We start from the raw sequence: 12777 nt of genomic DNA on the forward strand, positions 1-12777 counted from the left end.
AACTGGTAACTCCAACGATCAGCTGGGAATGATTTACTTACCTATATCCTCTCAGCTGATTTGTGCAGCAAGCAGAGTGGATTGCTGTGTCTCAGCTGTGTTACTCCCCAGAAGTAACGTGGAAGGTAAGTTTTGTTAAAACCAACATGCGATCAGTGGACCAGTTGTTAAACTAGCATGACCTCCCCACATTTTGTAGAACCTGTTTTAACTAGACTAGTGTGAGCAGGTTCAAAGAACAGAAACTTCATGTGTCCCTCCAATGAAGAGGCTTGCAATTGAAGTCAGCTGCCCCAGTTTGCCAAATCATTTTCCATCTGCGCACCCTTGCTGCTCGGTCTGATATTCATGCTGCAAATAATTAAACATCCTTCACTGGAAGTCCATTTAATGAAAGTACCTTTGACCACAACTATGATAACTGGCAAATACGGCTAATGTCAAGAAAACAAGGCTAACCTTTGGATGTGAGGCCATCCAGAAATCGAGCTGGCTTGGGAAGGATGTAGCTAAGAAAACACTCTGGAAGTATCAGTGGAGCCACCTGGTGTTAGATTTGAAGGCTTAACACAAGTTGATTATTCCATCAGTGGCAGTGGAATGACTTGCCTCTTGAAGTTGTGAATGCTCAAAACTGCAAGTTTGTCTGAAATGGTATGGGACAGTGCTGGCGAACATTTTCAGCACCGAGTGCAGAAACAGGAGCGTGTGCACACAAGGCAGTGCCAAAAATCAGAAGAGCAGCTTCCTGGTGTGCTTGCATGGGAGCACTGAAAAAGCATGTGCATGCCAGGAATCTGAGCTGGTTTCCAGCATGTGCATGTTCACCAGCCATTTGCTCTTCCAGTTTCCAGCATTTTCAGGTGCGTGCACTCTGGAACCCATAAGAGCAATGGGCGATGACTGGCATTACCCAGAGAGATGGCTCTGTGTGCCACTTCTAGCGTGTGTGCCATAGGCTCACCCTCATGGGTATAGGGTTTCCTGCCTGAGCAGGTGGTTGGATTAGAAGACCTCCAAGGTCCCTTCTAACTCTTATTCTATCAGTTTCTTTAGGGTTATAATGCTGCTGAATCGGCAAGTGTCAGCTTGGGAGATAAGAATGGTAAACAGCATTATGGGTGTGTTTGTAGATGTGAAGAGCTGAGACCAGTGTTAAAAGAAGCCCAACAATTGTTGGCATTTGCATGCCAATTAAGCACAGTGCAGGTTTCTCGCTAGCTGGTGTTCCTTGCTTGCCATTTCTCCAGAAACCCCAGCAATGGATCATTTCTCTGCTGCCCGGTGTTTGAAGAAAGCCAGAAGTTTATCTTGAACCTTGGAATATATCTGTACCATCGGGAATTGCGTTACTGGTTTGTCTCTCAGTTTACCTAGGGCATTTTCTCTTGCAAATGTAAGTGGAGGTAAGTCATTTTGTGCTCGTGGACGATTATTTTGGAGGGTGGAAAAGGGGGGCCTATGCAGGACATGGGAGGGAGAGGGAAGAAGTAACTTTCAGTTCAGCCACTTCTGCGTTGATTCAAAATACTATATTTTCACTTCATTTTTTTGTGCAGGAAGTTACTTGAAAGGAAACAAAAATGCTTTCATTTTTCATTTCTCCCTACAGGTTCGGTGGTAGCCGTAGTGCAAATCCTGAGCTTTTTGGTCAAAAGAGAAAACAGAATCCCGCCAGTAAAATACTCCACCCCAAATAACAACTTTTCCTTACGGAGCCCATAGTCGCACAAGACAAGCAGCAAAAGTTAGCAAATGTCTTTCAAAAGCTTTCCCTGGTGCAAAATGTGGGCCCATGGAGCGTGTGAGAATTGATTTCGGAACAGGACGAGTCAACACACTGTCTAGTTTGGGGTGTAGGTGTTAGAAATGTCCTAGAAAGGCTCAAATACCAAGAAACACATCACGGCAAGCCAAGGCGCAGCAGGGCGGTTGTGAACTCACAATGCCCATTGAGCTGATGACGGGAAGCAGACCTCAACAACAAACAACACAGAGAACATGAGCTATACAATCAGTTTCTGAGCAGGCCAAATGTAAAATGTTTCATTGCTGACAGGGTTCGTGTAGGAAACGGCCCTAGATTTCTAGGTTTCCATCTTGGGAGTTGCTGCACCTGAGTGAGGTGAGCAGAGGAGATGTGGCTGTAAAAATTGCAAGCCTGAAGAGTTTTGAATGGTGTAATAATTCTTCCCCCCTCCTTTAAATGTGGAGAAAGAAACAAACACAAGGAGAGGCCTCCACCCAAATGTGTTCAGAGGCCAGCTTAACGGTGAATCTTTTTTGCAGGTTTCCGGGTCAGCAACGCACAATACAGTATCTCGACCTGATTTTCCAGGAATGCAAGAATTGGGGGAAGAATTAAATCTAGAGGGCGGTGTTATCCTTGCAACAGGCTCACGTGGGCAGTTCCCTGGTGAATCTTTTAAACAACATTTAAATAGGAGCCAGCCATGTGCAACAGCTGCCAAAAAAAGCCAACACAGTTCTAGGCTGCATAAACCAGTGTTTCTCAACCTTGGCAACTTGAAGATGTCCGAATGCTGGCTGGGGAATTCTGGAAGTTGAAGTCCGGACATCTTCAAGTTGCCAAGGTTGAGAAACACTGGCATAAACAGAGGGATAGAATCAAGATCACGTGAAGGGTTAATACCATTTAATAATGCCTTGGAATACTGCATCCCTTTTTTGGCTGTTGTAAACAAGATGTGGAGATTAGAAAGAGAGCAGAGAAGAGCAAAAAGGATGATTGGGGGACTGGAGGCTAAAACATGAAGACTGGTTGCGGAACTGGGTATGTCTACTTTAATGGAAAGATGGACTGAGGTGACATGATAGCAGTCTTCCACTATCTCAGGGGCCTGCCACAAAGAAGAGGGAGTTAAACTATTCTCCAAAGCCCCTGAGGGCAGAACAAGAAGCACTGGATGGAAACTAATCACGGAGAGAAGCAACCTAGAACTAAGAAATTTCCTGACAGAACAGCAGGGAACAACTTGCCTCCAGAAGTTGTGAATTCCAACACTGGACGTTTTTAAGAAGATATTGGATATCCATTTATCTAAAATGGTGTAGGGATTTCTGCCTAAGCCGGGGGTTGGACTAGAAGCCTCCAAGACCCCCTTCCAACTCTGCTATTCTGTTCTGAAATCTACAACCATGTGAGCTTAGCTACCAGGAGGTTTTTTTGCGTGGGTTGAGTTTGTAGGTGTTAATAGAGCCCAGGCATTACGAAGAGGAACATGGCATTAGCTGAATCTGAATAACAAGAGTTGGAAGGGACCTTGAAGGTCTTCTAGTCCAGCGGCGGCCCCCAACCTTTTGGTTTCACCAGGGACTGGTCCTGTGCAGAGGTGGTATTCAGCGGTTTGGACCAATTCATCTGAACCGTTAGCGGTAAACTGGGTGGGCCCGCTCTGGCTCCAAAACATCCTATGTAGCCTCATTTTTGATGCCATGCCACATTTGTGCAATGCTACACACGCGAGCAAAACACATGCGTGGAAGGCGCATACACACGCTCACAGTTGCAAAACTGTGGTAAACCTAAGTGAATCCCACCACTGGTTTCATGGACAGAAAATTTTCCCACGGACGGGAAGAGTGGTTTGTGTGCTGCCTGCATCCCACAAATGGGGCTCGCTTATTTTTTGTGGCCTGGTTTCCGACTGGTCCTGACACACGGATTGTGGGTTGGGGACTCCTGTTCTACTGCAACGTCCAGCTCAGGCAAGACACCTACACATTTTCAGACAAATGTTTGCCCAGTCGCTTCTTTAAAACTTCCAGTCTTGGAGGACCCACAACCTCTGGAATTACTGCTGTGACTCAGTTCAATTAGGGCCACTCGGGAGGGGTGGGCTTTGACAGGGCAGGTAAACTGGAACATAGCTGGAAGCTTGCACCTACCTGGGTAAGTCCTGGCAAATTTCCCCAGCAACTTCCTTCAATGCTTTTTTTTTTTATGCAACCAACATGGATTGCATGCATATGTCCAAATGTTAATTTATTTTTTTTATTTTTTTTGCTCCCTACAAACCTGATCCTTTCAGCTATAAGAAAGAACAGGCTTGCTTAAAAGTGATCTATGTAGTTTGGTTTTCTCTGAGCTTGGTCATTTTCTTGCAGACATTTCACTACCCAGCTTGGTAACATCATCAGCACTAGAAGGTGGGTTTGCTCTCTTTGTGTGCTACTGATTTGCCTATCGGTGTTGGTGGGAGCGGTGGTGTTTGTAACTTTGAATTTCACTGTTAAAAAGGGCAGGAATCCGGGGGAATTTACAGATAAGTCCATCTGGGTCCCCAAGAACGGAATTCAGCCTGAAGTACAGTTTACTTTTAATAGTTTTTCACAAAAAATCAGCTGTTGCTTAGGTGACATTTACTTAAGCGGGTTTTATAGCTTGCTATTCACAGTCCAGGTCACAAGCACATTGGTACTATACTGTTGGGTAATGGCCAGGCTGAAACATGGAGTGGTTTGTGATTATGTGTGAATTCAACCACTCTCATTTTGTGCAAGTGGGTTATGTAACTCCAAAAAAACCAAAGACGTTTGCAATAGAGCTCTGTTTTTTAGTGCACAAAATTTCTGGACTCGCCTTGGGAACGGGATCAGGAAAGCTGATGTGTGTAAGTATACTAATGTGGTTGCTTCCATTTGCAGGGTTTGAGCCCTTTTAAAAGTGCTGTCCACTTCTTGTGTGTGTGTGTGTGTGTGTGTTGCATTTTGTGTTAACGATACAGCTTTTTTCCTCTCTTTTTTTTGCAGCTGCTCCAAATTGTATTTTCCAAATGGAAAGCCGCCACTTGTTTTGCCAAATATTCCAAAGCACTCTTACCTTCTTTCTCCCTGTGCTTTTCAACAACCTTAACGGACTCTTCTCAGGGGACACGGTGGCTCAGTGGCTAAAGAGGCTGCGCTTGTCGATCAGAAAGGTCAGCAGTTTCGCAGTTTGAATCCCTAGCGCCGCCTAATGGAGCGAGCTCCTCTTATTTGCCCCAGCTTCTGCCAAGCTAGCAGTTCGAAAGCACGTAAAAAAATGCAGGTAGAAAAAATAAGGACCACCTTTGGTGGGACCGTAACAGCGTTCCGTGCGCCTTTGGTGTTTAGTCATACGGGCTACATGGATCCTTCGCCTTTAACGGACTCTTTCTCCCCCCTTCATACACCGACATTATGATCCATAAGATCTGCGTAAGCCTTGTGTTTTCTTTTTGAAACATCCCCCGTGTCTTTCTCATTAGGTCTGTCCGAAAGGCCAGATTACAGATCGGAGCTGATCACTGCTGGGATTGAATTCCTGTCTGACTCAAATCGCCCGGTGGCTTGACTCATAAATTTAAAGTAAACACATGAGAGTCATTAGCCAAGGTGACTCACGTTTCATCCGGTAAACAATCAGTTTAAAATAATCCAGACGGGCAGATCTCGAGAGACTCCAGATCTCTGAGAAATGGATTCCCTCCCTCCTTGCAGTGAAGCTGCTTGGCAAAGCTTCCATGTTGACAAAGGCTAAAGTAATTCTTAAAACCAGACCGCTGCAGAATGAAAAACAAAGCTACTGCGGTCTCTTTATACAAGCTGTGGTGATGTGCATATGAGATCTGATAAAAAGCTTACCGGTATGCTACAACAGTGGCAGAAGCCGATAAACTGGTTCACCTTTGTGGTGTCACCCAGTTCTCCCCTGTTTGCCACAAACTCGCTCTACCACCTCTGGAAATTGGATTAATGCAGACTAGGGAGATTGCAAAATTTGAATTCGTCATATAGTCTCAAAATTACATGGAGGAGGTGGCGGTAAGGACAGGGTGATTTTTTTTTTTTTTTTAAATAGAGGAGAACCTGGGCTTTCGCATTCAAAACTTGGTTGCAATTCTCTCCACCACCACCAAGATATTGTTTAGGCAGGCCTTTAACAGATTGAGTTGGAAGGGACCAGGGGTGGGTTCCTGCCAGTTCTAACCTCTAAAAAAAGCCTCTAAACGGAGTGCCCTCTTCAGGAGGAGGCGAGAGAATCACGTGCCTAATTTGCATAAGGAATTTTTCGCTTTTTAACCCTTGCTTAACTCTTAAAAGGCAAGAAATTCCTTATGCAAAGGAGGCCCATAGTTCTCTCTCCTCCCCCTACAGTTAGCACTAAGCAATAGCAGCAATAGCAGTAGACTTATATACCGCTTCATAGGCCTTTCAGGCCTCTCTAAGCGGTTTACAGAGAGTCAGCATATTGCCCCCAACAATCTGGGTCCTCATTTTACCCACCTCGGAAGGATGGAAGGCTGAGTCAACCCTGAGCCGGTGAGATTTGAACCGCTGACCTGCTGATCTAGCAGTAGCCTGCAGTGCTGCATTTAACCACTGCGCCACCTTGGCTCTTAGCAGACTCAGAGTCACTGTGAATTGGAGTCTGGCAGCAACTACCTTGGTCTTTTTAATTATTTTAAGAATTCTTTCCTTTTCCTCATGAGACTGGTGAGGCCCCGCCTCCAGTGACTGCACGTCCCTGCCGTTCCATTTAGAACCGGTTCCAGCTCCCTCCCCCCGCACGTCCGCACCACGCTTGCCTGCCCGCCACTCACTGATTGGCTGGCTCACCAATCGCCCCACCCACCTCTAAGAGTCCTACCTAAACCTTAAAGTCTTAAAGCTGTCAAGTTTGAACACCCTGGGGCTTTTTTTCTAAAGGGTTAGGGGTGCAAGGGTCTTCTAACTTGACAGCTTTAAGACTTGCGTGCTTCAAGTGTCAGAGTTTCTGAGCCAACATTTTGGTTGCTAAGAAAGAGCGTTGTTAAGCGAGTTTCACCACATTTTACAAGTTGGCCACGCCCACCCACTCACATGACTGATGAGCCACTCCCACTTGGTCACATGGCTGGCAAGCCACCCACAAAGCAGGGCATACCTACAGAAGAGGTTCTAAAAAATTTTGAAACCCACCACTAGAAGGGACCTTGTAGGTCATCTAGTCCAACCCCCGGCCCAAGGAGGAGACCCTACATCATTTCAGACAAATGGCTGTCCACTCTTCTTAAAAGCCTCCAGTGATGAAGCACCCACGAATTCTGAAGTTAATTGTTCTCACTGTTAGGAAGTTTCTCCTTAATTCCTGGCTATTTCTCTCCTTGATGGATTTCCATCCATTGTTTCTCGTCCTGCCTTCTGGTGCTTTGGAAAATAACTTGACCCCCTCTATTTTGTGGCAGCCCCTCAAATACTAGAATTCTGCTATCATCTCCCCGCTAGTCCTTTTCTCTAGACAAGCCATACCCAAATCCTCCAAGCGTTCTTCATATGTTTTAGTCTTTAGGCCTTTAATCATCTTCGTTGCTCTTCTTTGCACTTTTTCCAAAGTCTCAACCTTTTCTTGGAATGCGGTGACCAAAACTGGATGCGGTATTCCAGGTGTGGCCTCACTAAGGCTTTATAAAGCGGGTACTGAGACTTCACGTGATTTTGATTCTATGCCACCACACGGGTTTTGTTTCTCGAAACGGGTCCTCGCCCACTGTAAATTGTTGGGTTTTAGCATAGGAGCAGAAGGCCATGAAATGTAAGGAATTGATCAGCCACGACGCGCCCCCCCCCATCTTTTTTGGATCAGAAGGACCAAAATCTCTTGTGAGCTTTTGTGATGCAAAGATAGATAGATAGATAGATAGATAGATAGATAGATAGATAGATAGATAGATAGATAGATAGATAGATAGATAGATAGATATTTGCTAAAACATTTTCATCGTATTTTAATAACTGCCGCCTGCACTGTCGTGCCTGCACAGAAGGAACACTGATTACTGGAAAAACCTGTTGTGCCATCTTATTTTAGAAGATGCTTTTTTTCGGACTGTGAGCTGGAAACGACCTCAATTTTCATTGGGGTTGCATTTTCATACCTCCAAAGCATGCAGCCCCGAGGGGAGATGCTGTAAGTACTGGCTGTCTCACGAAGTTTTTTATTTGTTCGTCGGAAGATGACTGCAAGCACTTCCAACCTCGCAGGGTCGTGGCTGGCTTGGCTATTTAGGATCAATTCAGAACCATGCAGCTTTCCTTCCCTTGTGAATCACACTGACTATCTATGGCCGTGATGGTGAACCTATGGCACGCGTGCCACAGATGGCATGCTGAGCCATATTTGCTGGCATGTGAGCTTTCAGCTCCAGCACACATGTGCGTACCAGCCAGCTGGTTTTCGGCCTTCCAGAGAGCCGGGGTAGGACGTTTTCACCCTCCCCAGGCTTCAAGCAAACCTTCTAAAAAAGGTTTGCCATCACTGGCATAGTTTGTGGATTTCAATTTCTGGATTTTTTGTGACCCAATGAAGGAGGTAACTCGAAGTTGTCCTCATCTTACAACAGTGACCATTTAGTGACCATTTGATGTGATGAGGCTCTGGGGAAAAAAGTGGCTCAGGATTGCTTTTCACACGAACGTTGCAGCATTCCCTAGGGTCACGTGATGAAAATTAACCCCCTCCGCAAGTAACTCATATTTATGATGGTTGCAATGTCATGTCATCATCTCCTTTTGTGACCTACTAAACAACCGAAGTCAACATGGAGGCCAGGTTCAACTTAACAATCATGGGACTAACTTACCTGCAGTGGTTCATGTAACAACAGAGGCAGGGAAGATTGTAAAATGGGACAAAATCCACTTAACTGTCTCGCTTAGCAACAAAAATGTTGGGCTCAATTGTCATAACCGAAGACTGCCTGAGCTGAAATGTGAGTGGCTAGTTCGTGGCTTAAAATCCATCCACATCTTGGCTGCATCTATCTGGGGTTGCAACAGTATTGTTGGGTAAGCTCCCCGTTGGGAGAGCAAGTACGTTCAGAGAAGCCTTGTGAGAGTTGGAGAACACAAAACCAGCATACAGAGACCCTGCAGTTTAAATAGGCTTTTACTTTTGTGGAAATAGAGGTTTAGCAATAGCAATAGCAGTTAGACTTATATACCGCTTCATAGGGCTTTCAGCCCTCTCTAAGCGGTTTACAGAGTCAGCATATCGCCCCCACAGTCTGGGTCCTCATTTTACCCACCTCGGAAGGATGGAAGGCTGAGTCAACCCTGAGCCGGTGAGATTTGAACCGCTGAACTGCTGAACTAGCAGTCAGCTGAAGTGGCCTGCAGTACTGCACTCTACCCACTGCGCCACCTCGGCTTTTCAGAGTCCATCAAACAGTCCAAGTCATACACAGATAATTCAGTCAGTCATCAATGTCTTTCAGTTAAGAGATAATCCAAATAACATAGTCCAGTATCATATAATCAGTTCAGAACTCAAAGTTTGCTAGCAGTTGCAAAACTTACAATAGCTCACGGCACTCAGATCAGCCCAGCATCTAATGAACAGAGAACTAACAGTCATTCTGGCTCCTTCTTATGGCCGATTGAGGAAAAACAGCAATCAATCACATGTTACAGCATGATTTAAAGAAACAGGTATAGCATTGTTACATGATTTATATATTGCCAACTCAACTGTTAGAATTATATTCCTAACAAGTATATTAGCTAGTCCTCAATTTACAATCTGAATGGAGCCTCACACGTAACAACCCTCGCAGCATTCCTGCAATCGCCTGATCAAAATTTGGGCACTTGAAAACTGGCATTAATTTAAGAGGGTTGCAATGCCACCTCCCCCAAGGATCATGTGATCACCCTTCGCAACCTCCTAGCCAGCTTCTGGCAAAGCTTTGTCTTCAGGAGCACTTGATTCACTTAAGAGCTGCAGTAATTCACTTAACAACGGTTGCAAAAAGATTGGCAAAATGACACGCAACTCTCTTAACAACTGTCTTCCAAGAGCTTATGGTGGCATGCAAGGTTCTCCCACGTCCTGCACATATCTTCACCACACCCTTGTGGAGTAGGCTGTGGTATTTTATATCATTAAACGGTACAGGTAAGTACCACCTCCCATTCCTAGCTCAATCCATGGTACAGATAGGATTGTGTGCAAGCTGCAATGTTACATCTACTAATGTTGGTCTATGTCGTGCGTTGCACAGAGAGTAATCCCAAATCTGTCAGTGGTGGTTTTCCAGTACTGGGTTAATCCATAACCAGACTTGGTTAGTTGTAGTAAACTAAGCCAAGCCCACCTGCTCTGATTTGTAGGTCATAGTTTATGGCTTAATGGCAAACAGCCAGCCGTGGTTAATTCAACAACATGCTTAAGTAAATTATGTCAGAGTTTGTTGCACAAATTCAAATCCAGAAAGCACACGCAAGTAACTGGTTCAGCTGGATTCATTAACTTTTTTATATACATAAGAATAGATGAATAAATGTACAATACAAACAGGTGGTTCTTCCAAGTGAACACAAGGCAGGAGAGTTACAGGCAAGCAAGCAACTAGCTTCATTTCAGCAGACAAGCCCAGACAGACTGCTGAGTTACTTCTCAGAGCAGCAGATTGCTTAATATAGCTAAGCGACACCCAGACTTCTTACTTAAGTTTCTATTTCCATTCTCTGCACAGACTCAGATCTGCTTAAGCTGCTATTGGCTGACTTGGTTGCTATGCCTATTCATTGGCTGACCTTGTTCCCAGGTCTCTCCCAGCCATGAATATTTTAACAAATTATAAGATATGAAGCATGCCTGGTTGGTTGGCTTTTCACACGTTGCCCTAAAACCATAAATAATTCATTTTATTTTGGCTCGATATATGGCCACTAATTTGCAGATGTGTTTGATGCATGTTTGAAACCTGCATCTGTGTCTAGGATAGGAATGATGCTGTTATTGTTATATGCAAAAGAAAAAATGGTAAACGTGAATGCAGACGACTAGTTTGTTTGTTTTGAGGAACGTATTCATTTTATTCCTCCGCAGGTCACTGAAAAATGCATGACTATGAGAAGCAAACTTTTATTAGATGCTTCTTGACTTAAAGAAAGCATCAAACTAAAGGGAAGAGGCTTAAATTATGGGGCATTTTGCATGGATATATAGGGTTGAAGGTAAGTTATTTAGCGTGATTTCAAGTCAAACATTTGAAAGAATAAATTGAATGTTTAATAGATGGTTTAATATTAAGCCCGTGGTAAGATGAGATGGGGTGCTGTTCCCTTGGTGGTTGAATATATTAAAGATAAATGCGTAAAGAATACTTATGGTAATAGTAGAGATGTGCTAATAGTACAGATGTGCTTGCTGCAAACAAGAATGTGTACTTTTAAGTTTCTGGAGGGTGTTATGCTGAAAAGCTGGACAATTTCCACAAAAGGTAGATTCTATGGCATCGTGAGAAGGACAAGACTAACAATTTTATTTTTATTTTTTAAATACTTACAGGTTTATTACTCTACTATTACCATTTTATTTTATAAAATTTTGCCCCCCGTTTGACACAGAATGCATAATTGCAAGTGTGAGTAAATGTTGACACACTACAGCACATACAGGCCTGCTCCAAAACTACTCCAAAAAAAGTGGTGTTATTAGCCATCGAACCTCAAAAGTACACTTTTCCCAAAAGGTTTCCACAATTTTGGCCATTACTGTAGGTGAATTTTTGTGGCAAGAAAGGTGGTAAAATGGGGCAAAACTCACTTAACACCTGTCTCGCTTAGTGGCCCATTTTGAGCTTCATTGTGGTCATAAGTCAAGTATTACGTATAACTAATAGCATTATTTTTCCAGGGTTTCTCCAAGTCTTTCTGAACGAAAATAATCCTAAAGTTTGAGGTGAGAGCACTCGCGTCCCCCTGGATGATTTAATGAGATCACCAGGGAATTGGAAAAAAAAAACAGGATTCCCAACGGTTGATGGTGGCATAGAAATAAAGCACAAATATTAATATTTAGCTGGTGTCTTCGGTTAGAGAATATTGGAGATGTGAAACAAACGGCTTTGCGGTGTTTCTAAATGCAAGATTATATCGAGGCAGCTGGCTAACCTGCTCTTCTCATCCTTGAGCATCCTGAGAAATGAGTGGCTGGTTGAGGCATTCTGGGAGTTGAAGTCCACTAGTCTTAAAGTTGCCAGGTTTGGAGGCCTTCTAATATAAACAATTGTAATTGGCTGGGTGTTCTTTTATTAACAGATTTCCCATTAGCAACAAGGACAGTGGGACTCCCGAAAATCCAACAGGGAGATGGGAAAAGATCGTGGAGGCAGGATTAAACAGATGTGGAGTGCTTAGATTTTCTCATGCCATTCTGTTTTTTTTTTCTCCTGCAAATATTGCCTTTGGTACTGTTGGAAGGAATTTTCCTGGTTCGTTCCCAGTTGGGACACACGACAGACGATGCTGAGAAGAAATGGATGCAGAAGCCAGCTGCCAGAAAGTGGAATTCTTTTAATGTAGGGAGGCAAGAAGCAAAAAGTGACACACTCTAGAATTCCTGGCTTGCAAGCACCTTGGGAATCTGAGCCTTTTATGCTTAATTCCCCTTTGAAGCTTCTGCAGGTTTGGTGGGTTTTAATGTGTTTCTGATTGCCCTGGGTTCCCCCCCCCCACTGTTTTATTGGGTTAATTTTGGTCCCAGGTCTTTTGTTTTTCCTGTCCTTGGGGTTTAATCCTGTCAGGCACAGGAAAAAAAGGAGTTTCGGTTTACCTTGGAAAGTTTATTTTTAGCCTGATTCCCCTTATCTTAATGGCTCTACTTAAGTGTTTCTGTGTTCAGCTTTGTTACTTTTTTAACAGCCTAAGCTTAGCACTGCTTCTCTGAGTTTTCCTTTCAGCTGATGCTTCTTGGTTTTCTTAAAGGGGAAGGGCTGGCTTAAATTTTGGCACTTTTGGTGGTTTGGCACT

The 12777-nt window shown here is 44.0% G+C and overlaps 1 long non-coding RNA gene across 1 annotated transcript; it reads left to right on the plus strand.

The window, feature by feature from the left end:
* Positions 1–4558: 4558 nt before the first annotated feature.
* LOC116510556 lies at positions 4559–10952 on the plus strand. Its single transcript, XR_004255652.1, has 3 exons — positions 4559–4634; positions 4774–4940; positions 10853–10952. It is a non-coding gene; the product is annotated as an uncharacterized LOC116510556 (long non-coding RNA).
* The last annotated feature ends 1825 nt before the right edge of the window (positions 10953–12777 follow it).

The sequence above is a fragment of the Thamnophis elegans genome, chromosome 6 (genome assembly GCF_009769535.1).
Source record: "Thamnophis elegans isolate rThaEle1 chromosome 6, rThaEle1.pri, whole genome shotgun sequence".
NCBI lineage: Eukaryota > Metazoa > Chordata > Lepidosauria > Squamata > Colubridae > Thamnophis > Thamnophis elegans.